Source organism: Siphateles boraxobius, unplaced genomic scaffold, assembly GCF_051911475.1.
Source record: "Siphateles boraxobius isolate OS27281-9 unplaced genomic scaffold, OSU_SipBor_1 20, whole genome shotgun sequence".
NCBI lineage: Eukaryota > Metazoa > Chordata > Actinopteri > Cypriniformes > Leuciscidae > Siphateles > Siphateles boraxobius.
The window spans coordinates 13,119,219-13,143,607 of NW_027508811.1; the positions used below are offsets into that span (position 1 = coordinate 13,119,219).

The 24,389-nt window shown below is 42.5% G+C and overlaps 2 long non-coding RNA genes across 2 annotated transcripts; one reads left to right on the top strand and one right to left on the bottom strand.

The window, feature by feature from the left end:
* Positions 1–970: 970 nt before the first annotated feature.
* On the top strand, positions 971–1,143 carry LOC143744698 (uncharacterized). The gene is made up of 2 exons (XR_013205896.1): positions 971–1,000; positions 1,042–1,143. It is a non-coding gene; the product is annotated as an uncharacterized LOC143744698 (long non-coding RNA).
* A 4,840-nt stretch (positions 1,144–5,983) lies between these two features.
* LOC143744699 (uncharacterized) lies at positions 5,984–11,403 on the bottom strand. The gene is made up of 2 exons (XR_013205897.1): positions 11,161–11,403; positions 5,984–6,457 (listed from the first exon to the last, which is right to left on the bottom strand). It is a non-coding gene; the product is annotated as an uncharacterized LOC143744699 (long non-coding RNA).
* Between the last annotated feature and the right edge of the window lie 12,986 nt (positions 11,404–24,389).

Sequence of the window (24,389 nt, forward strand, 5' to 3'; positions counted from 1 at the left end):
ACAAGATGACATTTAATAATAATAATAACAATTTAAGCTCCTTATTCGCCTTATTCACCTGGCGGCCATTTTGAAAACTCGAACGCCGTTCAGGGGTACACAAACCCGGAAGTTTGACTCCAACACAGCAGCACCAGCAATGGAAACTCCAGTGTGGACCACCAATCTTTCCTGTCTGCCCGAATTAACAGTACAAAATGTGGAGCAGTGGGCCAGTACCGACTGCAACGTCCCCCGGGTTGTGTTAATTAAGGGATACAGTAACTGGATCGAAGGTTTTATCCATGACATTGAAGGTATGAATGGAAGCTAATTTACTGATCGAACTGTGTGTGTGTGTGTGTGTGTGTGTGTGTGTGAGTGTGTGTGAGAGAGAGAGAGGTGCGGGCGCGATCTGTGTGTGTGTGTGTGTGTGAGAGAGAGAGAGAGAGAGAGAGAGAGAGAGAGAGAGAGACGCGGGCGCGATCGAACAGTGGAAACATAGAAATATACTACGTCATTTTGATCATAGAGGACATCATTCAAACTGCAAAGTGTTTACTTATATTTGTGTACACTCGCAATAAAACACAACATTGTGATTTTGTCACACTCTAAGATTGGTGGTCCACACTGGAGTTTCCATTGCTGGTGCTGCTGCGTCGGACTAAAACTTCCGGCTTTGTGTACCCCTAAACGGCGTTCGAGTTTTCAAAATGGCCGCCAGGTGAATAAGGCGAATTATTTAGCTGAATCTGTGCTGGTTTGTATTGTCCGCCTGCAGTTTTCCCTTCGTTTTGCCTCCAGCTAGCGCCATGACGTAACTGTGACGTAGGCTCGAAATTGGTCTATACAAAGCTTGAAATGTCCACTTTTAAACGAACAAATTCGAATCTAATTTCCAAGTTCTAATTTGGACCTTAGAAAACCAGTAATATTGACATTTTTTTCCCTATCAATTTGTGAGTATTTCAAATATTTAATAAAGGGGAAAAAGTCATAAACAAAAATCTGAAAATACGTCAATATATTTTTTTTTTGCGCAGCATTTGGTGTGTACAGTTCAAATTCAAATTTTGGTGCTCAACTTTGCGTTTTAAAAATAGCCTAACAACCGTTCATTTTTTCGTTTTTCAATTACGGGTTAAAAAAAGAAAAACGAATGGATGCAAAATTACACGGACCTTATAGAATATTATTAATATAATTATAAATATTTCAAATAATGTAGGCTATTTGTAGAAAAAGTTAGTGTTGGGCCCGTGTACTTTTGCGCATACCTGTCAAGTTTTGGATTTGAAAATAAGGGAAATTTTCCGGCGCCCACCGCGAGCAGTCCCACCACCCCAAACCAAGCTCCAGTAACGTTATCCCTTACATTTTCAGACAAGTGTTATAGCTTAAATGAAAACACAAAAGGGTATATATGAAGAGCATTTATTTTAAAGGCTTATTTGCATATTTTCTGTTCATTTAACATTGCTTGTCTCATTTACATTTTATTTTCATTCCACACATTCTTTTAATTTCATATTGCTTTTCTTTTACAGCTTTTCTTTACATGTCACATAACTTTTATTTACTCTTTTAGTTAGTTGTTGTTCAAATTTGTTGCAGACTTTGCATTATTTAACCTGTTAGGCTGCAACCCCACTTTTGAAAAATCCTCAGAAATGGCATACCCAAACTGAAACAGATAGCCTACAGTTCATAAACACTTTGCACTAAAAGCACAAGTATGATCTCATTTGAAAGCTGACACCTGGCAGTTTATTGTAAATGTAGAATTAATTATTGTCATAATGGAAAAAAATAGTTAGTAATAGTTACAAAGTTTTGTAAAGTTATTAGAAATGTATTTTGTATGAAACATCTTCAAAGTTTCTGAGAATACAATAGTGGTCAAATACTGAAACTTGAGTGTTATATCTTAATGATGTATAGTTTGCCAAGGTAATAACATTAAATCTGATAGTAACTTTGAACTATTTAAACAAACAAAAAAACGCTTCAGTGCGTCGGCGCACTGGCAACGGTTAACAGGTTTTAAGATGCTAAAGTCGCAGTTACAAAACGCGTGACTGACCCCTACCCTGCTCCTCTTCAGAAAATAAATTCGCTGTCCCATTGATCGCGGTATTTACATGAGCGTTTTGGTTTTGTGGCAGGAGTGCCTTCCGTCTCTGTCGTAGCGTCCACCATCCGTCTCCGATTTTTTTCTTTTTTCCCCCCGCGTTGTCACTCATCATCTGACCTCACACACTAACCTCGCGACAACTGCCACCTACAGTACCCACAGTACCTGTAGTAGGCTACTGCAGTTGGCAGTTATCGCGTGGCTAGTGACAGAGCTCAGATTGGGAATGTTTTTTTTTTTATCCGCCCGGGCCATTATTATTTTTTAATAGCGCAGGTTAAAATACGGGAGATTTACGGGAAAATACTAATACGGGAGGACGGCGGGAAAGAAGGGTTAAATACGGGACTTTCCCGGCCAAAACGGGATACTTGACAGGTATGCTTTTGCGTCCATTCGTTTTTGCAGAAATAAAAGTAGTTGAATGATGTATTATTATTTTCTGTATGACCAGAAATGATAGAGTAGCCTATTTTAAGGTGTTTCCACTGTTTATAGGAAAATGCAAGTGTCCGCGCCCGCACGCCCACACTCCACACTCCACACAAACACTTGGATATGCTCAAAATCTTGTTTATTTATAATAATCTTAGCCCTGTATTATTATTGTCTAACCTGTATTATGACTGACATTTGACGAATTATCTTGTTCCTTTTTTTGATAAAAGCAGCTTCTAAATGTTCCTTTTTTTTCATAAAAGCAGCTTCTAAATATGTAGCCTCAATGTAGCCTAGGCCTACTAATAATAATAATGATAATTAGTAGTATTATTATTATTTGTGTTTATAATTATAATTATAAATGAGTTCACTGAAGACAGTAGGCTAATATGTTAATCATAAAATAATTTATGAATGTTTTATTTTTATATAATAAAACCTAACCTTGTATTTGTGTTATATTTCTTTTTTATATGTGAAGTCTTTTTTTGCTTATTCTATTATACTGAGCTTTTTCCTCCCAAAAATGGAGTTTTAGAAAATTGAAGAAATTATCCACATAAAAAAATTACGTTTAAACACAATGCAAAGCATCCCTCATAAACAGGTGGACTGTTTGAATCATCGTGGGCACGATTTATTAAACCGAGGGAACAGTTTAAGAATTCGTGAATACAGTTTATAAACTGAGGGGACGGACTGCACAACCGTCGCCACGGATTGTTTTTTCCCCCCACAGGAGACTTTCTGGGCTCCGTACTACAGGAATATAAATCCCAGTTGAATATAAAAAAGTGCAGTTCAAATGTTACTCCCGCTCGTCATCGGTAGCTGTCACAGTTGCTAGGCGACAAGAAAAATCATCCATAATTTTTTTAAATAAAAGTGCTGTCGTCACCGGCGCGCAATGACTTATGGGGTAGGATAGGGGAGTATAGACCGAGAAGGATCCATTTATGTATCCTTCCTTTCACGGGGAAACGAAGGGTGCATTTGGCGTCGCTTTTGAATCAGGGTAGCCTTCGTTGCGCCGCAATGACGCAACCGGCCTTTGAATACGGCCTTCGAAGGATGCGAAATTGAATTGGGCAGCCTTCATCGCGCCGCGGTGACACAATCAGCCTTCAAATGCGGACTTCGAAGATGCGGCCTTTGAATTGGGACATTCTTCGTCGCGCCGCTGTGACGCAATCGGCCTTCAAATGCGGCCAATCAACCTTCAAATACGGCCTTCGAAGGACGCAGCCTTCACAATGGGACACAGCTACTGTCACTCAGAACACACTGAGAGTAAAAACACTAACATCAAACAACAATACAGAAAATACAAACTTTTCATCTTTACAGTTTGAACAATTTCAGTGACTTCATACAAAGTAATATTCTTCAAAGAAAAGAGTGACATTCTTTCACATGATTTATTTAAATTTTTAGAACATAACAATGCTTTAAGGTAAATGAAAATGAGCAGTTTGCTTCAATAGTCTTTAGTAATTTACGGAATTACAGTAATGAGAAAAAAAAAGGTAGAAACTAAAAGTACATTAGGAATTACTGTAATTCGAACAAATAATTGAGGGGCTAATCCTGCCTCTCTCTAGCATCAGGCCACAGGTTTTCATCAACATCACATCTAATGTTCTCTCTTGCCATGCACCTGGGGAAGAACCTTCTGGAGTGCCTTATCCATCCCTGGCAGTCCTCTGGACTCGTGTCCTCACATCCGGCACGCATGGCTTCCAAAAGAGACATTTGGTCATGTGGGTGGTGATCAAACACTTTCCACTTCCAGGCAGAGAAAAACTCCTCTATTGGGTTGAGGAAGGGTGAATATGCAGGCAGGTACAAAACCATAAATCTGCGATGTGCTGCAAACCAATCTGTGACAGCTGCAGAGTGGTGAAAAGCAACGTTATCGCAAACTTGAAAAAAAATTGGGGGTTTCTTCCTGGCTCCCCCTGTTCTGCTGGCACTAGCTCAGCATAGAGCTGTTCTAGGAACGCCGTGTTTTGGCAAGGTTAAATCCAGCTTCATCGATAAATACAAATGAATGTGGTGTTTCCAGTGCTTCCACCTCTATTACTCTCTGAAAAACAGTAAGTGCACAATTTTACTGTAGTAATGCTAGTGTTTTTTTTTCTGTAAACATTTTTTATAGCTGTGTATGTAACCTCAGACGTCTTACCTGGACATATTGGTATCTTTGCTCTTTTACCCGTTATGTTTCTCTCGAACGGTACACTGTATAACTGTTTCATTGTAACTTGGTGTTTCTGTAGGACTGAAGCAATAGTTGCTGTGCTCACAGAATTAACATTTTCAAATATATCATTATCAGCCAGCACTCTATCTTGATTCTCCCGCAGCTTTATTGCATTGTTGACAAAAACCATGTCAACAATAGCATTTTCCTTCGCATCTCAAAATATTTTTCCTCTTCCTCCTGTTGCGGGCAGCCTCTAGGGTCGTGTTGTAAAAATATATTTTACAGTCAAACTTACTGTAATATATATCTGTGTAAATATTCTATAATTGCAATACAAAATAATATCTTGTAATGTTTTCATTTACTGTAAGGATGTAAATCTCACCTGTTTGTATGATGGAAAATTCACATTACAGATGCCACTGTGGATCTTTGCAGATTGGGTTGAACCCTCAACCCTGCCTCTCTCAATGAGAGACCATGGTTCACGACGTGGTCTATAAGTGTAGCCCTTATTTAATCTGAAATAACAGCTCTTTGTCTTCCTCCACGCATCCGCCCTCTCCCTGCCACCCTTCTCCCTACATGAACCCGTCTTCCTTGTTCCATTTCCAAAATTAGTCTTTCTGAGCTCGCTCTCGCTCTCTCTCTCTCTCTCTCTCTCTCTCTCTCTCTCTCTCTCTCTCTCTATATATATATATATATATATATATATATATATATATATATGTGTGTGTGTGTGTTCACTAACATGTCTAAAACAAGACACCTGCTTAGCCTTTCAGCTGAAATTTGCAATCAGCAGTGTTTGAAAGGCACAAGGCTGAAATCTATTCTGTTCTGATGTGTGGTTCACAGTTTTGACAGCAGTGTGTTAGCATTTGAACAAAGTGTTGTAAATCCACAGTGTTGTGCAGGTTGTGGTTATAGTCATGGGATAAGTGTGTAGAGTTTTGAAAACTGTGTTCAAGCAATGAAAAACGAACTAAGTGTTGTAAATCCACAGTGTTGTGCAGGTTGTGGTTAAAGTCATGGGATAAGTGTGTCGAGTATTGAAAACTGTTCAAGCAATGAAAAACGAACTAGAGTTTGGTCCACATGTATTGAATGCTGTAGTATGCACTGATTGGTATTACGGTTCTAAATCACCTTTAGAGGATTATTTCCCAATTAATGTCCAGTAACTAAGAGAGGAGTAAAGAAGCCAGAGTCATGAATAAAATTCACTCAATGTATTAGTTAGTTAAATAAAAGAATTAATAATTTCTCACAATATCAACAAAATGTAAATATGTCATAATAAAACAGCCTAGGCCTACGTAAAAATAACCAAACAATAAAACCAATGTGTATTGATTCCAAATAATATGAAGGCAATGAAAAATTATGTTCATAAATGTACTCAGTCTTAAGAAGTCCCAAGTATTTCAGAGGAAGTTCACTCGATGGCAGAAGGGTACAGATGTCCTCAGACGTCGACCATCCGACGCGGTGCAATCCTAGTGAAAGTCGAACAGGCAGTTACATTTCGGCAAGGATCCCGGTCTGGTCCAGATAGGGTTAACGTGATGAAACTCCAACCGTGAGGCCCGTAGCTTCATGTGCTGCAAGGCTCAATGTGCGATAGGTTTGTGTGATAGGGTTCAGCTGGATAATCGTGGATAACTTGTATGTCGGTCTGTAAATGTGTGGTTCTACAATAAACAAACATGCTCAATTAGTTTTCGGTGACAATTTGTACAACAAAACGTCTCGGTTATGTATGTAACCCTCGTTCCCTGAGTAGGGAACGGAGACGTTACAACGAATGGGGTTTCGCTTACAAAGCCTATCGACTTCGAGTATTACAAAACGAGCCAATGGCAAAGAAATGCCATGGGTCTGCGGAATTTGCATAGCGTATCTCCGCCTTACCTCGTGGGTATAAAAGGAGGACGCCGGCAACATGCAGATATGTTTCTTCGCTGAGGAGCCGAGACTGAACTCAGGCGATCCCCGCGGAAATGGCAGGAAGACGTAACCGAGACGTTCCCTTTCGTTGTCACTCCGAGTTACGTCGGATGACGACGAATGGGGTTTACCAGTCTAATCACGCCACCTTCACAGCTGTCTTCCAGTGCCCTGCGTAAATCTGAGATCCCTGTAGTGAGACTAGCACGGACGAAGGACTCCTGTTTAGCACAGGAATACCGAGGTACACTGGGGAGCATATCCCATAGCTTAGAGGAAATATGCAATTATTGCCAACCCAGAGTGGGGGGGACTTAGAGAATACACATATGACCTGGAGGGATGCATATGGAGAACACTGGGGTGTCCAGCTGCAGGTGGCATATTTCAATCCCAGGGGTGGCAAGGTGGCTTGCCAAGGGAAAGACACATGGTCAGGGAGGCTTACAGTGGAAATACACATGTGGGGGTCGCTCAGAGGAGGGACCATGCACACGGGAGGCACCTAGCCGACGCGCAGGCAATAGACACTGGCGCTGACGTCAGGAGTGCTGGAGGAACTCAGGGCTTTCGGGGAAGCTCACCTGAGGAGAATATCGCACGTATCCAGTCCGTGGAGTGGAATGGCGAGCAAGCGAAGACACCTGAGCGGATCCAGTACTAGCTGGTTGAAGCAAGTACATGAGAGGACACTGGCTCCACTCGGAGATTGTAGAATCTGGCGGATGTGTTCGGTGTCGCCCAGCCTGCAGCTCTGAAGATGTCTGTTAGTGAGACGCCATGCGCTAGAGCCCAAGAGGACGCCACACTCCGGTGGAGTGGGCAGTCACACCAAGGGGGCACGATTGACCTTTCTGTTGGTATGCCATAGCAATGGCGTCCACTATCCAGTGAGACAACCTATGCTTGGAGAGAGCCTTTCCCTTCAGCTTCCCACCATAACAGACAAAGAGCTGGTCTGAGGTCATGAAACACTGCGTTCTGTTTACATAGGTGCGGAGAGCAGTGCCAAGGCTGGGTCTGCCTCCTCCAGGGTACCAGGGTCCGGGTGGGCCAGTGTGGCTCAACCAGAATGACCTTTTCCTCGTCCTCCCTGACCTTGCGCAATGTCTGCGCAAGAAGGCTCACTGGGGGAAACGCATATTTGCTGCCCCGCGGCCAGCTGTGCGCCAGAGCATCCATGCCGAGCTTGCACTCGGTCAGGGAATAATACTGGGCGCAATGGGTCGAGTCGTGAGAGGCAAACAGATCCATCTGTGCGTCCCTTATCTGGTCCCAAATCAGCTGAACCGACTGGGGATGGAGTCGCCAATCTCCCGGGAGGGGCTGAAGCCGTGACAGCTCATCGGCTGCACAGTTCAGGGCTCCGTTGATATAGATGGCACGAAGCGACCTCAGATGCTTCTGACTCCATAAGAGGAGGTGGCGGGCGAGTTGCGACATACGGCGGGAGCACAGACCGCCGGTTGACGATTGATTTACGCTACATTGGCGGTATTGTCTGATCAGACTAGTACGTGTTGACCCTTGAGCACGGCCCGGAAGCGGCGCAGAGCAAGACGTACAGGCAGCAACTCGAGGCAATTGACATGCCAAAGACGCTGGGGTCCTGTCCAGGAGCCCGCGGCAGCACGTCCATTGCACATGGCGCCCCAGTCCGTGGTGGAGGCATCTGTCATTACAACAACATGTGGTCTCATATTAGCAATCCGAGCGGGGATGTTGCGGCTACAGACGCCACATGCCCCAGGAGCCTCTGAAAAAACTTCAGTGGAACCACACTCTTGCACTTGATTGAGTCAGGCAAGCCAGCAGTGGCTGAGTGGAGAAGGCGACCAAGTCAATACCGAGAAAAGAGATCCTCTGCACGGGGCAAAGTTTACTCTTTTCCCAGTTGACCCGAAGGCCCAGACGAGCTAGGTGCCGGAGCACTGGGTCCCTGTGTTCGCAACCCTCGTCTCGAGAGTGAGCTAGGATAGCCAGTCGCCGAGATAGTTCAGGATGCGAACCCCGTGTTCCCAGTAAGGAACAAGTGCTGCCTCAACAACCTTTGTGAAGGCGCGAGGAGACAGGGCCAGCCCGAATGGGAGAACAGCGTACTGATATGCGCGCCCCTGACAGCAAACCGTAGGTACGGTCTGAGTCGAAGGAGAACGGAGACATAAAAGTAGGCGTCCTTCGCCAGTAGGGTAGAAACCTCCGCTCTCATGATAGGGGCATGGCCACAGACCATAATGGAGCGGACTCCCCTTAAGCGGGGAGGAGACCGTGCAAACTGATTCGCATAGCCGAGCCGATGGTCCGCGCGACCCAGCGGAACAGATTGGGAAGCTCTAGCCAGGCTCCCAACAACTGTGCGGGAGAGTCAGTTCTTTCTGAGAATAATGATTCTTCCCCTGCCCTCCACTGGGGAAAGGAGTGGCCCTCCTACCAGCTCCTGGAAAGAACTGAGTCCCATCTCTGAGCAGCCCGTCTCAAGAGCGCCGCTTAACCCGGCGTATAGCGGGGGGCGGGGCTGGAGAGGGCAGTGGCGTCCCCATGCGTCCTCCAGAACCAGCCCAAGTGAACGGACGGGGTGGGAGCCGCAGGAGGGTGCTTCGGCGGTGGGCAGACTGAGGGATCTGAGCGGATGGCAGGGCCGTCGGGACAGAATATGCCTCAGTCTGCTCATGGGCGGTTGAGAACTGTTGTACAGCCCTCAACCGCACCGCCGAAGGGCCGATCTGGGATATGAGGGTGTCGAGCAGATGGGTCAGCCGGACATCCTGCACATCGGACAGGTTAAGCCACAGGCATGAATGGTGGACATCACCTGACCCAGGGAGCGTGCGGCCACTTTCGTCGCTCGGTGAACAAGGTCAGTGGCGGCGCGCAGCTCGATGAAGAGCCCTGGGTCAGTCCTACCCTCCTGCATGTCCATGAGCACCTGGTTCAGGTAGACCAGCAGAATGGCCATGGAATGCAGTGAGGCAGCTGCCTGTCCTGGGCGCTATAGGATTTCGCCACAAGTGTAGACGAAAAACTACAGGCTTCGGACGGGTGCAAGACACAGTTATTTGAAGACACAGTTATTTTAGTATCACAACAGAGCGTTCAACCCCAGTGTACCCATGGGCAGCGGCCCCGTGTAGGGGAGGAAGGGCGGAGAAGATCAACGAGGGATCGCTGGAAGACAGGGTCTTCGAGGATTTCGAGATCTCCTGATGCACATCCGGGAAGAAAGGTATTGGAGTGGAAGCCTACAGGTGTCAACGGCCACACCCAAAAACCAATCGTGCAGCAGCGAGCGCACAGGACAAGGTGGAAGGTTCCACTCTTGTCCGACGCTCGCAGCGGCCCGGGAAAGCATGGCCGTCATCTCAGGATCTGACTCGACAAATGTCATATGCACACCCGAAAGTGGCAGCACTGTCAAATCTTCACTTCCTGAAGATTCTAGCCCGCCCTGTGATGCTGCGATGGACAACAGATCCGATTCTGGAACGTCAAAGGAAACCCGCGGGGGGTCCGAAGACGGAATATAAATAAATATGATATAAATATTTGCGTCAATAAAGAGGGGGGCGTGGGGCACGGACGGATAGTCGGCATCTTTGTTCCACGTCATCACCCTCAGGTCACCCTGGCCACCAGCCGAAGTAGCACCTCACGTAGAGTGTGTTAGATCGGGGTGTGGATGAGGGGACTCTCTCTCTAACGAGATCATTGAGTCTCGACCTTAATGACGCGATGGTCACGTTCCCGCGGGGAGAACGTGAGTCATCCACAAACGCTGCTCTTGCGTGATCAAGCCCAAGCACGCAGAGCAGAGAATGTGCCCATCAAAATCGGAAATTAGTCAACCGCAACCAGAAATGCACGGGCGAGCCGTCTTTAAAAAGACGTGCAAGCTCTTTTGCGAGAGGAAAAAACTCCACGATGTTGAAGCGAGCAGGGAGAAACACACTCAGTGGCAGATCACTGCACAGGTCAGCAGGCAATGTGAACTCGCTGCAGATCGCCGTCACACCAACACCGGAGAATGTCTCGTAGAGTGAAGTCGGGAATGGCTGTGGAGTGAAGAGATACTCTTGGCTCCGAAGCGAAAACATATCTGCATGTTGCCAGCGTCCTCCTTTTATACCCACGAGGTAAGGCGGAGATACGCTATGCAAATTCCGCAGACCCATGGCATTTCTTTGCCATTGGCTCGTTTTGTAATACTCGAAGTCGACAGGCTTTCTAAGCGAAACCCCATTCGTCGTCATCCGAAGTAACTCGGAGTGACAACGAAAGGGAACTGCGTTATTATGACTTCATGTGACTGAACGCAATACATCGCACATATATAATAATGACGACATATATCAGCAATTTTCTTATAACTTAGGAAATATCTTATCAAAATGCATTCAAAAGAATATCAGACAATGGTTATTAGATTAAATAATGTTGGATAAACACTTACAATCTGCAATGACGCACACGATGATATACGCCAGATAATACCAATGAGCTCTGTAAATGATCACACAACTTCGACCGCCCATCACATCTGAAATGCAAACTGGTCACAACCTAAGTGCTCAATTGTCGATCGATAGCTTTATAATTTTAATCCACCTCCCCTCGTTGACTGATTCACGATATAACATGTACTACATTTTCTTCTTTTCTTTTCCCCATTGCCTCATATCTGATCTCGCCTCACTTCCCCGAACTCGCGAGACTTCCAAATAAACTCTGCCTACTCAGCAGACACAACACTTAAACAGAACATTATACAACTACAACTATGATTTAAATTCAACATGACCATGACCTTTTGCAAACCACATGAACGGCTGCTGTGCAAAAAGTTAAATGCATCTGTGTAGATGAGAGAATCATCTACAGTGTATGCGCGTTGTTAACACTCTGTATTATGGCCAAGCATGCGCGCTTAAAATAGCATCTGAATGTACGCGCAACGTGCCATTGACTTTAGACTAGTTTTTTTCTGGTCAGTGGCGCAATTGTTTTATAGAACAGTAAAATAGCATGAGGGAAAGTTTGCGCCGGAACACGCCTCCCCTTTGCGCTGAACCGCCCCGGGGAGCGCAAGTGTATTTCTTAGTTAACCGACGTGTGTCTGTGGAGGGAAAAGTCCGCTTTGCGCGGGTGCAAAATAGGAATGATACATGCGTCAGTGTACAAAGTCATTTGCGCCGGGTGCAAGATAGGGCCCAATCTGTTGATGTTCATTTGCTTCAGGCACATTCCAATCTGTAAGTTTAGATCACCTGATGGCATAAACAAAACATTCTGAAGCATGACAAACGTCAAGGCAAACAGCAACACAAGGCAACTTATTAGATTTAACAGTCAACATTGTAATCAAAATGGCTGACACATCGCCTGCAGGCTTTTATGATGTTCATTTCAGCACTGGGATGTCTATTTGACTGTCCTGTCTCTCCATTTACAGTCTGATGACAGCAATGGATTGTGACATCCAGCCTTGTCCTCCCATCCTCGACATGTCACCCCCTGTCAGCACAGACAATGTCAATCACAGAAAATAGAAGCAACTGTCAGAGACGCTATCTCATTGTGGGCACCCTTTTGTTGTTAAGTGACTGAAATCTGACAGGGAACACTGGCTATTGTGCATTTCTTTGCATTTAGAATGAAAGATACGTATTATGAAGTATGGCCTGTTTATTTTGAAGAAATGAGCTGCAGGTGTTAGTTGTAATGGAATTGATCTGAAGCAAACTGTTCTATTACAAGGAGCAAGTGTTTTTTCCGATTTGTGAGAACTGAGGAAATGAAATGTGATGGAATAAGGAGGATTTATGCTGCTCAGAAGGAACAAGAGACACTATGACACACTTCAAGACAGAGAATGGTGCAAGTGTGCATTTTTGCAGTCAATCTAATCTGGTAATCCTCCCATCTTCCTTCACGCTGATGACGCTACGCAGGAGAGCATGGACCGGACTATTTAATGGCTTCCAGGGGTGGGGGAGGAGGAAAAGGAAAGCTGTTTATTGATGGAGAAATATCCTTTCAATACTCATGCATGCTGTTGAAACCAACAGAAAGCAATAACAACCAATTAAAGCAGTGCCCCATGAAAATAGATCACAGCACAACTAGATTAAACGATAATTTAGGTCTCAATTCAATAAGAGTGAGGCAAAGCAATTTAGATCTTCACAATAAGCAGGAAATATAGAATGCATTTGTCAACACCATTTGCATAGAAATGACTTTTCATCACTTTCCATTATTGTGCGAATTTGGCTTGAGCCAATACATTTTCTCAACATAACTCAATGGAATCAATTGGCCTGCAGTTAACAGCATTAGGTCTCTGTTCTCGAAGCTACTGAAACAAATTGCTGTTGGACTTTTTCTCAACTAAAAATCGAAGAATTCAAATAGTTTCACTTGTTCCAAGCCTAATCTAATTTTCGAGCGAAATGCATCTATGTTTCAACCTGATAACGTTTTGTGTTTGCAATTCTGCCATAATTTCAGCTGTACAATAAATTGAGTTTTAAGATATACATGGCAAAATTGCCTTAATAGCTTAATTGCGTAATAATTTAGCTGGGATTGTTTCTCACAATTGTTTCTTTGGTGTAAGAACAGCCCATAAAGCTCCAAAGTGTGTGTGTGTGTGTGTGTGTGCGTGCGTGCGTGCGTGCGTGCGTGCGTGCGTGCGTGCGTGTGTGTGCGCGCGCGCGCGCGTGTGTGTGTGTGTGTGTGTGTGTGTGTGTGTGTGTGTGTGTGTGTGTGTGTGTGTGTGTTTGATTAATTTCCAGAAGAGGGTCAGATGTATGCTGCTCACGCAATCAGATCTCTAAATGACAGAAGTAACTTTGCAAGCTCTTCCATTTCAAGGACACTCAAGAAAGTGCTAATCTGAAGCATCCAAGCATGCAATAAATCTTTTAAAAATGTTGAATGTTAACATCTCTCTGGAATGTATATTTCATCATCTTTGTCTAATGCAGTATTTCAAAATTCTCATGATTCTCTTTTAACCAGTGAATAAAAACGGTCCTAGCACAGCAACAGGATGAATATGTGCTATAATAACCTTTAATCTGTGACAGAATATCATGCTGTGGGGTTGATTTACATAACAAAAGATGTCTCTTGGAGCTCAATCACAAGTAAACAGAGCCGAAGCAGTAAGACAGCATTTCATAGGCCATGTATTACGAGTACATTAATAGATGATGACACTCCTCAATTCAAGACTACATCAAAGGTATGAGCCTGGGATAAACACGCATTAGCACCTGTGATACCAAGCAGCTCTCTCGTATTGTGGCTAACTTAAGCAAATACCTATAGGAGGATCCTCTGAAATACTGAGCTCGGTTGTGCTTGTTGCTACACAAGGTATATTAATTGTCTTCTTGCACTAGTAGAGCAACTTGGTGATGTAATGATATGCAGCTAGTGAGCTCCGACCGACATGCTGATAGCTGTGCGGATTTGTCTTAAACCACTGCGCTTTGTCTTCATGGGACACACATGCAATAAAAGGTCATTTAGGTTCTTAATTAATCCATGGGGAAATTATATCTGCTAGAGAAGGAGATATTAAATGAGAAACCTCATAAATGCAGCATGATGTCTTTAAAATGCTGGATTGGATTGGATTGATTCTGGCTTAAGTCTCTTTCAGGCAAGTTCGTTTATTTGCTTGCCATCTTGGTAATACAGCTATTTTCTAAATAGGTAATAGGCAAACAAGTACAAATCCTATATATTTGATAGAAGAACTTCTACAAATTCCAATGCTGTTTGTCTCGATAACATTTCAATGACACATTTTGGTTACACTTTATTCTGTTAGTCCCCTTCAGACATTCTGTACGTTGCACCTATGACAACTAACTCTCATTAGAGTATTAGTTGAGTATTAGTGGACTGTTAGGGATAGGGTTAGGGTTAGTAGAATAAAGGGTTTAGGTTAGTAGAATAATTTGACAAAGTTACTTTTAGTCAGTAGAATCTCTCTTGGGGGACCATCAAAAAAGTGTTAGTAGATATTAAGCAGTCAGTCTACTAATACTCTAATGAGAGTTAGTTGACATTTAGGTGCAACGTTACTTATAGCTAGTCAACCGAATGTCTAAAGGGGACCATCAAAATAAAGTGTTACCCAATTTTTAAATCTGGAATCAGAACTGACAATTGGTTCTTACAATCCTACGCCCATCATACATTTTCTCCCTACTCCCTATTCATATTTTGTTTTAAGCTGTCCCTCTTCTCCCTCTTTAAACTGTTTAATCTGGCATTGATCTTCACACAAGTGCGTCTCGAATAGTTCGTTTCTACGGTGGTGGTATTAACTCTCAGCATTGATCTAGCATGTTGCCATTTAGTTTAAATAAAAACACAGCTGTACCAAAGTATGAACTGACTCTTTTCTGCCTTGAAAGAAAAAGTGAGGATATGAATAAAATAAAATAATTTCACATTCTTTTTGAGAGTCATTTACGAATCATGAAAGATGCAGAATAGAGAATGGCATTTTGATAGAGTGTTCCAGCAAAACCAAGAAATCACTGGTGTTCACAATTGCATCTGGCACAGGGAACTTGGCAAGCCCTTCCAACATCACAATTAATTGGTCTCATCCTGCAACAATCTAATTTGTTACTGTGACACGAAGCCGTTAACGATAAAGAGCGGTGACAGGGTGATCAATTAGACTTGTCTCTCTCTGGCCTGTTCAGTGCCATTGGGAAACTGTTGATATGGTTCGGTTAGTCCCACAGGGAGCTGGATCATGTGGGTTGGGTGGAGTACAAGACTGCAAGACTATAGTTTTCACTTCTATGCCGGGAGGACACGCTGTCCCTGCCGCACCCAGCTGGCTGACTCACCTGCTGATGAATGACGATGCCCCTTGGTTTTCATCTCAGTTGGGAAAAGGACATACCTGGATGAAAACTATTGATCAGAGGTTGCTCTTTTCAACAGCTCAGTAGGCTTAATAAAGATACCATGTTTCATTTAAGCATCTGTATAAGATGTAATCTGCGTTTAGCTCATGCTCTCCAACAGTGAGCTGTGTGCTCATGTGGAGCTCAAATGACAGAATTCCTTGGGAGAAATAAAAATAGAAGCAAATGAGAAAATCGTTGGCAGACATAGAGTATAGAGTGATACAATTCATGTGGATAGTAGCTTGAAATGAAATGTTTTAGTTCATATTGAAATCTGACAAATCTGAGCACAGTTTAAGATACTGTTCAGATGTGTTCTGAAACTTAGAGGATAAATAATCTGGTAAGTAGTGTCAGGGTTCTGCCCTGGCAGCTTTGTCTATGTTGTCTTTGTTTCATGTCTCTATGTTGTGCTTGAACATATGGCTCTGTCTTTGTTTGTGTTGGCCATGTGCTCCTCTGTTCCTGCCTCCTTGTTTCCCTGTACCACGCCCTCTTGTCTAGTTGAGTCCACGTTTGTCTGAGTGTTGTCACCTGTTTCTCATGTTCTCTGCTCCCTTGTTTGAGTCCTCCTTTACCTGAGTGTATTCACCTGTTCCTTGTCCAAGTGTTGTCACCTGTTCCTCTTGTTCTTAGCTCCCTTTATATGTGTGCTCTTTCCCTCATGTGTTGCCAGTTCGTTAGATGTGCAACTGTGTACTTCTGTGTTACATAGTTTGTTTCTTATTACTAAAGTCATTAGTGTTTTATGTGTAGAAGTTTTTTTAGGGCTTTAGTTCTGCCATCGGTCCTGTCTGTCTTTTCTCCTGTGTCTCTAGTTCCTGTCCTGCTAGCAGAGCGTCCCTGGCTGCTTACACTCTTTGCTTTGGAGCAAGCCTGGTGCTGAGCCTAAGATCCCGGAGTGCCTGGGCTGAGCCTGAGATCCCTGAGTGCCTGGTGCTGAGCCTGAGATCCCTGAGTGCCTGGGCTGAGACTGAGATCCCTGAGTGCCTGGGCTGAGCCTGAGATCCCTGAGTGCCTGGTGCTGAGCCTGAGATCCCTGAGTGCCTGGTGCTGAGCCTGAGATCCCTGAGTGCCTGGTGCTGAGCCTGAGATCCCTGAGTGCCTGGGCTGAGCCTGAGATCCCTGAGTGCCTGGGCTGAGCCTGAGATCCCTGAGTGCCTGGTGCTGAGCCTGAGATCGCTGAGTGCCTGGGCTGAGCCTGAGATCGCTGAGTGCCTGCGCTGAGCCTGAGATCCCTGAGTGCCCTGTGCTGAGCCTGAAATCCCTGAGTGCCTGGTGCTGAGCCTGAGATCCCGGAGTGCCTGGGCTGAGCCTGAGATCGCTGAGTGCCTGGGCTGAGCCTGAGATCGCTGAGTGCCTGGGCTGAGCCTGAGATCCCGGAGTGCCTGGGCTGAGCCTGAGATCCCGGAGTGCCTGGGCTGAGCCTGAGATCCCGGAGTGCCTGGGCTGAGCCTGAGATCCCGGAGTGCCTGGGCTGAGCCTGAGATCCCGGAGTGCCTGGGCTGAGTCTGAGATCCCTGAGTGCCTGGGCTGAGCCTGAGATCCCGGAGTGCCTTGCTGTTGTGCTTGAAGATCCTGTCTGGCTATTGCTACTATTCTCAGTTCTCATTCTGCTCTGCCATTACTACTCCCCAGCCTACAGTCATCTTGTGCTTGTAACAGCTGCTGCTCGGCTAGTTACAAAAGCTGTCATTGTGTCTCAACCCTGCCTATTGTCTGGACTGTTCACCTATCCCACCACATCTTGTCATCCGTCTACTGTTGGTCAATAGACCTGTTATCACTCGTTCTGCATCTGAGTCCTCCTTGACACACCTGTGACAAGGCGACTTAAAGGGTTTGTTCACCCAGAAGTTATTTCATAATTTACTCCACTTCAAGCCATCCAAGGTACATATGACTTTCTTCTTTCAGTCGAACATATTCAGCAGTGGCGTCATGCCCATTCAAAGTGCACTTACCCCCTCAGATTTTTCCTCCCTGATCATTTTTTTGTCACAACTTTATTCCTATTATGCTCCATAATACCAGAGCCTATAACGACTCAAATGTATTCTTCTGGATGTGTAATAAATCGGTCAGCATCAGCCTGCCCCTTTTTCCTAATATGGTGTCTGTGTATATCAAATCTAGAGCGCTACGCGCGTAGCGCTCTAGAATCTTTGCAGTGTATGTTCAAGCAACTCACTCGTCTTGCACGTTGAGCTAGCAATGTTTTACAGATGGTCTTAAAGTGGTAAGTGGGCAAACCAACAAATCGGCATTGATTTAGCCTAGTTATCGGATGATATTAAAAGGTAGTTGGATTATTTGTGGTTAACCTGGAAATTTTAACTTGATCAAAAAGTTATGGATTTGATATTAGCTGCGAATTCAGAGCATTAATTTAAGTTGTGTCAGTGTAACGTTATCGATAGCTAGCCTAGTCTAACCGTAAACTAGTTGGCTAACGTTACTGCCTGCCATACAAAGCCAATAAGCCATAGTAGGTTAAATGTACAAGTTACTAGCTTTTCTGTTAGCTCATAAATTACTCTTTACAAGTTCATTATTTAAAGTAATATAATAATGAGCAGTGTAACTACAGTATTTCAATGATTTTACTAAAGTAATGTTACATTTTACATTTGATTTGTTTACTTTTTTACATTTCTGTCAAATATTAACCATTTTCAAATAAACGGGGTAGTGTTAACCTTATTAAGCACTTAAAAACTGTCAAACTTCTTTCAAAGTCCTTCATCACATATTAATATTAAAATAACTTAATTTTAGAGCACCACAAAGCCAGACCTTAGCACCTTTACGTACCTTTAATGTAAGATTGTTCTTAGGTCACATACCAATTTAAAATCATAACATAAAAACTGCAATGGTACTGTTTTTAAAATCATCTGTAGTAGGCCTAAGTGTACAGTAAGTGTGTGTGTAAATATGGTTTAATGAAGTAGACTTCAAAAGCTTTTGAATTTGAGCTTACACTTCTTTCATCAATCTGTCTTTTACATAAAATTACAAAATAGATACTTTAACTTAGTCCTCAGATAGAGGAGGGTTGCTGCTAGCTCCATTAAGGTATTTCTGTCCCTCCCAAACTGCATTGAAATGGTATGTTTAGCAGCCAGAATTTAAAAATTTTCAGGAGGAGAAACACCCTGACCTCTCCTAACATGATCCATACCACCCGTCAGAAAACAATTGCAACGTCTCAGATTGTGTCCCCCCCAGAATTTTGGCTTGCATGACGCCCCTGATATTCAGAGTTATATTAAACAAGTATCCTGGCTCTTCCAAGTTTTATTACGGGAGTGAATGGTAACTGAGATTTTGAAGCCCAAAAAAGTGCATTCATTCATAAAAGTTGTCCATATGGCTCCAAAGGCCTTTTGAAGCAAAGCGATGCATTTTTGTAAGAAAAATATCCTTATTTATAACTTTACAAACTAGAATCACTGGCTTCCGGTAACGGCCGTACAGGAGTTGAGATGGATGTGCTTTTTTGGGCTTACAAATCTAAGTTACCATTATTAAGCTTGGAAGAGCTATTTTTTTTAACAAAACTCAGATTGGGTTTGGCTGAAAGAAGAAAGTCAAAAAAATGTGTGTATAACCAGAGATGGCTTGAGGTTACTTAAATGGATAAATTATGGGATAAATTTCATATTTGTGTGAACTATCTATTTAAGTAAAATACTAAATTTGCTCTTCATTTAATCTCATTGTTGTCTAGAAGCAAATAAGATTAAAGAAATGTCATTTTTCATTGCTGTGTTAGTAATTGGAAAAAAGTGCATTTCAAATGGTTTGAAATGAGATGCAATCATACAAAAAAAGAATTGAGTTCAGCATATGCTCTTCTCAGTTCAGATCTCAAACAATAGAGATATTATAAAGATCTCATTTGCAATCATTGTTTCTAAATGTGCCATCTTGAGTAGGGTCTGGACAGGGTGTAATTTATAGACACTAGTCTCTAATTTAGTCTAAGAATTCTGTGCTTTAAAATTATGTTGTTAGAAACACAATGCACATTCAGAGGGCTTTTTCATGTAGTTTGAAATGGATATGTCCTCCTGTTGAAATGACTACCTTCTAATATTCAGTTTTTGTTTGAATGTGATGGCACTACATTTCAAAGCCATATTTAACTCCCTCCTCTTAATGACAGAAGAACTGTCAACATTTAATGATCTTGAATAAAAAGCAAATGTAAGCAGTCGCTGAAATTTCTTCTTTCTATGGACTAATCTGTTTGTGCGTGTTGCATTTTTATGCCATGGCAGGGCTCTGTTGAAAGGGGTTAGCTCCAGTCTTCAATGAGGGAGATATTACAGTAAAATAGAAAGATGCACGCAGGCCCTTAGGAGGATTTCGTGCTCGCCAAGTGGCGTAGGTAAGGACTGACAGACCGGGGGACATTTCAAATGTCCGGGGGACATTTGTGTGTGTGTGTGTGGCACACAGGCAGAAATATAAAAATAATGTCAAGTCAATTTAGGTCACCTTTATTTATATAGCACTTTTCACAATACAGATTGTTTCAAAGCAGCTTTACAGAGATAACAGGAAAATAATGCAACAAGATTTGTTTCTAGAAGAAAATAGCACCATAGAACCAGCTTAAGTAAGTTACTTGATGATTCATTTTTGTTGTAAAGAGTTACTAATTTAGTTAATTTATATATATAGCCGCTCTGGAGAAAACCGTGATTCATCGTCCAGCTCAGTTCAGTTCTCATATAATGGTGTCACTTTACCAAATTTTATTCTAGAAACAGCAATTTGGGAAAAGTGCTTAAATTTCTTTGAACAAATGAATATTAATAATAATAATAATAATAATATAGCATTAAAAAAGCTGACATTTTTCTGTATGAACACTGCCATTTAGAGAACCCAAGCTGATACAGAAAAGCTAATCCTACTGTCCATTCCTGCGTGTTCTCCATCTCCCTGCAGCCTGCTGCTTTTATAACTCCTGTAATCACCTGCAGACCACACAAACACACAGATAGTGCATACACACATAGACACCACGACCCAAACAGAATCAATCCTCCTTCACAGGGGCCGTATAATTGGCCCACTCTCCCTGAGCAGGCCTGTTAAGCATGCTCCGCTGTGAATTATGGATAGCCAGCAAAATGACTAATAAAATATGAATGGCCAGTTTTTGTAGCTCGTGCTTCTCTGTGCAGATGTTGGTAGCAAAGTCAGTGTCACGTGTGTCTCCTAATAAAACACCCCTGTCATCGCAGTCCAGGATATAGCACGAAGCTCTTATGAAAACTATAGGCCATCCATAACAATATATGTCGTTATGGAGAAGCATCTCATCAACATGAGTGCCTATGCCTATATATTTTTCCTGCAATCAGCTGGCTGTGGCACTGAGCATTATTTGTGTGATTTATGCCAGTGTGTGTATTCCGTAAACCCCTTCCTCACTTCTGTCACCTGCTCCAGATGCTCTCGTTCGCTCTCATGGGGTGATTTTAAACCTTGTGCCGTTGTTTATTTTTTTAAGTGTTTATTTCGTTAAATACATTATCCTGTACGCCTACGTGAGCACATTCTAAAGACATAATGAGTAGGCCGTTTTTTTTTTTAAAAGTTTAATTAATTTTACCTTGAGCACCGGGTTTTTGAGAAGAGCATCATGCACGACATGTGAGCGCAAACACATCCGGGCATGTTGTTAAAACCATAGATATGAATACGTGGACGCCACATTCGACCGTTCCAGACACGGTGCCCCCGCCATCTTGGAACGGTCAGTGTGTCGTTACTTACAGTAAGAGTCAAAGATGCCACAACTTTGCGCAGCTGTTGGTTGTGAAACTGCAGAGATTTCGAGATTTCCCTATTGGGTAAACATAACTTGACTATACTTTGACGTTAGAAGTTCTACAGCGTTAATTCCAAACCCCCATGGCAAAAAACAAATTTTGAAGCAGTTCAAATGTATGTTTTTTTATACAGTAACTAGACAGTTAAGACAGCTTGAAGTGTGAGTGTACGTTGTACAAAAGGTATCTTCAAGTTATGATTGCCACAGTATTTTTTTATACTAAATTACAAAACATTCTAAAAACCCATAGGAAAATCCCAAAAGGAACCAGTGGCAAATTAGACGTCTTGGTTCTGACGTCATACCTGCACCATTCTATGGGATAACCTTTTACAGGTGAGAATGTGTTGGATTGTGTTTTCATATGTATTAAATATGTTATTATACTATAGTAACTTTTTAATATTGTGTTACCTGACTCCATCTTGTTGATTTGTGTTAGTTTAGCAAAATCAGAGACAACATGTATCACTGGAACATGAACAGACAGGTTCCAATTTGTAATAATTTTAAATAATACAATGCAATTAATATAAACTTTCTGACAGTGTGTGGGACATCTGACTACTTTCCAAGAAGGGGTGCAACTGATTTACAAATATTGCAATAAATATTTACAGGAATTGAGGCAGTAGCCAACGACAGCAGGAGAAAAAGCTGCAGGATTATGTACGAGTATACAAATATGTACGAGCATCGCATGAATTTGAGAACTTGTTAAATCTTGTGAATTATTAAGACTTAGAGACTACGTTCGTACTGATTGGGCTAAGGGTTTGTAAGAAAAGGTTTAAGAAACAACAAATGCTTGATAAAATGTTTGATTACGGGTTAAAACAACACACACATACCATTGTGAATATTTGCCTTTGCAGCTTTTCGTCTCTTCTGTTCACTTCTCCTCAAACAATAATGAGCTGACTGAGTCCGAAAGGCCCATTTGGTCTTTTCAGCAGAAAAAAGAGAAAATAAAATATAATTATGTATAATAGGATTATTTAAAGGAAATATCACAGATTTACCTTACAATTTTAGGGGTTTTAAATTATTAGGCATGCAAAGCATGGTAAGTGTTGTGGTTACTTTGCATTTACAACAAATGTTACTTTAAAACTACCAATACTGAGGTAAAAGCATGATAAGTTCTGTGGTTACTGTCCTTTTACTATACCTATCACGGTATCACAGTAAAATTAAGGTTACTGTGGTAAAAGCATGGTAAGTGTTGTGGTTACTGTGCATTTACAACAAATGACACATTTAAACTGCAAATACTGTGGTAAAAGCATGGTAAGTTTTGTGGTTACTGTCCTTTTACTATACCTATCACAGTAAAACTAAGGTTACTGTGGTAAGAGCATGGTAAGTGTTGTTTTTACTGCGCTTCTACTACAAATACCACTTTGGAACTAATTGTACTACGTTGAACCTGATATGAATATGATTTACTGATTGAAGGTCTAGGCCTATAGCACGTCACGACAGACAGTGTTTAATCACGTTAGTTTAGTAAGGTGTTTTGAATTAGAAAGCAATGAAACGAAAAGCCTCCGTGGAGATGACAGATATAATGCAGTGACTGAACATTAGAGAGCTAATCTGATTAATATCGACAAAAAGAAAAGACATTATAACAAGTAGGTTATTATTTGGACAGCGTTTTTTCTTTTACTGTCTATGGTATTTACGACTAGCCTACTTACCATGCTACTTACCAACATCTGGCACACATGACCGGATGCCAAATATCGCGATGTGTTCGGAATGAGACTTCTTCAGGACTATTTCCTACTGATAAAATTCGCGTCTGTTATTGACGCCACAGGTTTCCCATTGAAAGCAATGGAGTTCCTAATGCGTCATAGAGTGACGCCAAGGGGCGCCTTTGGCGTATTCTATGTCTATGTGACGCCTCGGGCGCTTGACCATGCTTCAGTTGTTGACACCTGTTGGGAGTGAGAATGGGTTGTGACATAGGTAAACTTAGGCAGGGCTGCAACTCACAATTTACACTTTTCACACACTCTCACGAAACACATCCATATTCTTACGCAGAGAAAAATCTTGAAGCAAAGAGGATACGACAGACAAGACAGCTTAGGCAAATATTAGGAAATATCACATCGCTGGTTGGCACGATTGACCAATCAGAATAAAGAATTATAGAGAGCCATGTGATAAAACAGCAGATCGACTGGCAGAGAAATTGAGCTGAAGGATATATCCGAGGGGTCTGCTGCATCCGATGGGAGTGTGGATCTAGGGGCGTCCCAGGAGCCTGTGAATGCACAGACACACAGCTCTGATAAGAACTTAATTAAAAGCCATGGACAAGCTGCAGTTACTGAACACTATAACACATACTGTGTGACAGTAGTAAAGGTGTGTGTGCCTGTGTGTGTGTTTGCCTAAAGGGGAGAAATATGGTTAAAACGATAAGGGCCTTCTGCCGTTACACAGAAATGAAATTCCAGAATGATTGTTGTTTGTGGTAGATGGTGGCAGTGCCGTCAATTCTCTAAAAGTCAAGTTATGACATGTTCACATAATATCACGTGACAATATCAGATCAAATCTTTGTAAAATGACAGAGGAGAGAATGACAAAACTGCAGCAGTAATCAATAACATCAGCCAATTTAAAATAATAATAATAAATAATCACAGTCACAGAGGTTTGAAGTTAATCTGGCAGATAATAGGCAGCTGCTGATATATGAATGCATTGTGAAAACAAAATGAGCAGTTGGTTGTAAAACCATAAAAACACTGCTATGCATTGCAATCTTAGGCAAATGAAGGCTTCTATCTGCTTGGAGTTTATTTACCCATTCAACTCATTTTCCTGTGACTGCAATAGTTCATATGAAAAAAATGTAATTAT